The following is a 4838-nucleotide window of genomic DNA, read 5'->3' as shown; positions in this document are numbered from 1 at the left end:
CGATTCTCTTTGATTACTGTCGCTTTGCAGTCTAATCTGAAGTCAAGGTGCGTGGTGCCTCCATTCCATTTTTCTTTCTCAAGATTGCTTTGGCTTTTTGGGGTCTTTTGTGTTTCCATACGAAGTGTAAAATTTTTTGTTCTAATTCTGTGAAGAATTCCTTTGGTAGTTTGATAGGGATTGCACTGAATCTGTAGATTGCTTTGGGTAGTATAGTCATTTTCACAATATTGATTCTTCCAATCCAAGAACATGGTGTATTTCTCCATCTGTTTATGTCATCTTTGATTCCTTTCACCAGTGATTTACAGTTTTCTGAGTCTAAATCTTTCATTTCCTTAGGTAGGTTTATTCCTAGGTATTTTATTCTTTTTGTTGCAGTGGTAAATGGGATTGTTTCCTTAATTTCTCTTTCTGATTTTTCATTGTTAGTGTATAGGAATGCAAGAGATTTCTGTGTGTTAATTTTGTATCCTGCAACCTTACCAAATTCATTGATTAGTTCTAGTAGTTTTCTGGTGGGATGTTTAGGTTTTTCTATATATAGTATCATGTCATCTGCATACAGTGATAGTTTTACTTCTTCTTTTCCAATTTGTGTTCCTTTTATTTCCTTTTCTTCTCTGATTGCTGTGGCTAGGACTTCCAAAACCATGTTGAATAAGAGTGGTGAGTGGACATCCTTGTCTTGTTCCTGATTTAAGTGGAAATGCTTTCAGTTTTTCACCATTGATAATGATGTTTGCTGTGGGTTTGTCATATATGGCCTTCATTATGTTGAGGTAGGTTCCCTCTATTCCCACATCCTGGAGAGTCTGTGTGTTAATTTTGTATCCTGCAACCTTACCAAATTCATTGATTAGTTCTAGTAGTTTTCTGGTGGGATGTTTAGGTTTTTCTATATATAGTATCATGTCATCTGCATACAGTGATAGTTTTACTTCTTCTTTTCCAATTTGTGTTCCTTTTATTTCCTTTTCTTCTCTGATTGCTGTGGCTGATATCTTTTTCTGGATTTGGTATCAGGGTGATGGTGGCTTTGTAGAATGAATTTGGGAGTGTTCCTCCCTCTGCAATTTTTTGGATGAGTTTGAGAAGGAGCGGTGTTAGCTCTTCTCTACATTGATTGATTTGTGTATATTGAAGAATCCTTGAATCCCTGGGATAAATCCCACTTGATCATGGTTTATGATCCTTTTAATATGTTGTTGGATTCTGTTTGCTAGTATTTGTTCAGGATTTTTGCATCTATGTTCATCAGTGATATTGGTCTATAATTTTCTTTTTTTCTGATATCTTTTTCTGGATTTGGTATCAGGGTGATGGTGGCTTTGTAGAATGAATTTGGGAGTGTTCCTCCCTCTGCAATTTTTTGGATGAGTTTGAGAAGGAGCGGTGTTAGCTCTTCTCTAAATATTTAATAGAATTCGTCTGTGAAGCCATCTGGTCCTGGACTTTGGTTTGTTGGAAGATTTTTAATTACAGTTTCAATTTCATTACTAGTAATAGGTCCGTTTATATTTTCTAATTCTTCCTGGCTCAGCCTTGGGAAATTGCACCTTTCTAAGAATTTGTCCATTTCTTCGTGGTTGTCCATTTTATTAACATATAGTTGTTTGTAGTAGTCTTTTGTAATCCTTTGTATTTCTGTGGTGTCAGTTATGACTTCTCCTTTTTCATTTCCAATTTTATTGATTTGCGTCCTCTCTGTTTTTTTCTTGATGAGGCTGGCTAAGGGTTTATCAATTTTGTTTATCTTCTCAAAGAACCAGCTTTTAGATTTATTGACCTTTGCTATTGTTTTCTTCATATTCTATTTCATTTATTTCTGCTCTGATATTTATGATTTCTTTCCTTCTACTGACTTTGGGTTTTCTTTATTCTTCTTTCTCTAGTTGCTTTAGGTGTACAGTTAGATTGTTTATTTAAGATTTTTCTTGTTTCTTGAGGTGAGGTTGAATTGCTATAAACTTCCCTCTTAGAACTGCTTTTGCTGCATCCCATAGGTTTTGGGTTGTTGTGTTTTCATTGTCATTTGTTTCTATGTTTTTTAAAATTTCTTCTTTGCTTCTTCAGTGATCTCTTGGTTATTTAGTAGCTCACTGTTAGCCTCCACGTACTTGTGGTTTTTACAGTTTTTTTCCTGTAATTGATTTCCAATCTCATAGCATTGTGGTCAGAAAGGCTGCTTGATAAGATTTCAATTTTCTTAAATTTTCTGAGGCTTGATTTGTGACCCAAGATGTGACCTATCCTGAAGAAATTTCCTTGTGCACTTTAAAATATAGAAGTGTATTCTGCCACTTTTGGGTGGAATGTTCCATAAATATCAATTAAATCTAACTGGTCTATTGTGTCATTTAAAGCTTGTGTTTCCTTATTTACTCTTTGGGTGATCTGTCCATTGGTGTAAGTGGGATGTTAAAGTCCCCTACTATTATTGTGTTACTGTCGATTTCCCCTTTCATGGTTGTTAGCATTTGCCTCATGTACTGAAGTGCTCCTATGTTGGGTCCATAAACATTTATAATTATTATATCTTCTTCTTGGATTGATCCCTTGATCATTATGTAGTGTCCTTCTTTATCTCTTGTAGCAGTCTTTATTTTAAAGTCTATTTTATCTGATACCAGTATTGCTACTCCAGCTTTCTTTTGATTTCCATTTGCATGGAATATCTTTTTCTATCCCTTCACTTGCAGTCTGTATGTGTCCCTAGGTCTGAAGTGGGTCTCTTATAGACAGCATATATGGGTCTTGTTTTTGTATCCATTCAGCCTGTCTGTGTCTTTTGGTTGGAGCATTTAATCCATTTACATTCAAGGCTATTATCTATATGTATGTCCCTATTACCATTTTCTTAATTGTCTGGGGTATGTTTTTGTGGGTCTTTTTCTCCTCTTGTGTTTCCCACCTAGAGAAATTTCTTTAACATTTGTCGCTGGGTAGAGTAATGTTGGTTGTAGGTTTTTCTCTTTCATCACTTTAAGTATATCCTGCCACTCCTTTCTGGCCTGCAGAGTTTCTGCTGAAAAGTCATGTGATAACCTTATGGGGATTCCTTTGTATGTTATTTTTTGTTTTTCCCTTGCTGCTTTTAATATTATTTCTTTGAATTTAATTTTTGTTAGTTTGATTAGTATGTGTCTTTGTGTATTTCTCCTAGGGTTTATCCTGTATGGGACTCTCTGTGCTTCCTGGACTTGGGTGACTATTTCCTTTCCCATGTTAGGGAAGTTTTCCACTATAATCTCTTCAAATATTTTCTCAGACCCTTTGTTTTTCTCTTCTTCCTCTGGGACCCCTATTATTTGAATGTTGGTGCATTTAGTGTTGTCCCAATGGTCTCTGAGATTGTCTTCAATTCTTTTCAGTTTTTTTTCTTTATTCTGCTCCTCGGCAGTTATTTCCACCATTCTGTCTTCCAGTTCACTTATTCATTCTTCTGCCTCAGTTATTCTGTTATTGATTCCTTCTAGTGTATTTTTCATTTCAGTTATTGTGTTGTTCATCTCTGTTTGTTTGTTCTTTAGTTCTTCTAGATCTTTGTTAAATATTTCTTCTATTTTCTCAATCTGTGCCTCCATTCTATTTCTGAGATTCTGGATCATCTTTACCATCATTACTCTGAATTCTTTTTCAGGTAGATTGACTATTTCCTCTTCATTTTTTTGGTCTTGTAGATTTTTACCTTGTTCCTTCATCTGTAACATATTTTTTTCACATCTCATTTTTTTTCTTTTCTTATGAATGGGGTTGTGCTCCTGTCTTACTGGTTGTTTGGTCTGAGGCTTCCAACACTGGAGTTTGTAGGCTGTTGGGTAGAGTTGGGTCTTGGTGCTGAGATGAGGAACTCTGTGAGACCTCACTCCGATGAATATTCCCTGGGATCTGAGGTTCTCTGTTAGTCTAGTGGTTCAGACTTGGAGCTCCCACCACAGGAGCTTCGACCAGACCCCCAGGTGATGAACCAAGATCCCACAAGCCATGTGGGGCAGCAAAGAAAAAAAAAAAAGAACAGTAACAAAGTAAAAAATAAAATTAGACTAGGAAATTAACAGATATGTTAGGAAGAATATAAAAATAAAAATATAGATGAATCAACAACCAGAAGGTACATCAGTATCACAATAGTAAAAAAGAGGAGGAGGGAAAAGAAAAAAAAAAAATAGAAAGAAGAAAAAAAAGGGGGGGTGGCCTTGGCTGTGGAGGGTGGGGCCTAAGCAAGGGTGAAGTTTGGGTGGTGGGCGGAGCCTATGCTTAGTACTTTTCCAGCCCTGTGGGCTGTGGGGGGTGGGGGTTAGGCTCAAGGAACAGAAGGGGCCCCAGGAGTGCCCCCCACCCCTGGTCTCAGAGGGCGGGGCACCTCACCTGGGAGCCCAGCAGGCTCCTCAGGCCCAAGTGGGCGGAGCAAACACCTTCCGCTCCTTTCCTGCTCCTCCTGGATGGCTCCTCCCTCCTGCCTTTCCTGATGTCCCTGGCCTCCCTCCTATGCCCCCAGGACCCACTCAACCTGGAGGGGGCTTTGGAGGGCAGGGGACCGGCCTGGGAGCTCAGCAGTCTCCCCGGCCCGAGTGGGCCAGGCGATCGCCCTCCACTCCTCTCCACCTCTTCCTGGAGAGTGCCTCCTGCCTGCCTCTCCTGATCTCCCCTGCCTCAGGGGTGCCCATCCTGTCTGACCTACACTTCTCCTCACCCCTCAGTCCCCCCACGTCCTACCGGTTCACTTGGACGTGCCTCCCATCTCCTTGGGCATGAGAGTCTCCCACCATTGGCCTGCAGGCACCCTAATTGTGGGGAGATGCTAACTCCGTGTCTTCCCACACCGCCATCTTGAC

This window comes from Physeter macrocephalus, chromosome 1, assembly GCF_002837175.3.
Source record: "Physeter macrocephalus isolate SW-GA chromosome 1, ASM283717v5, whole genome shotgun sequence".
Lineage (NCBI taxonomy): Eukaryota > Metazoa > Chordata > Mammalia > Artiodactyla > Physeteridae > Physeter > Physeter macrocephalus.
Note: the sequence above shows the minus strand (reverse complement) of the source record.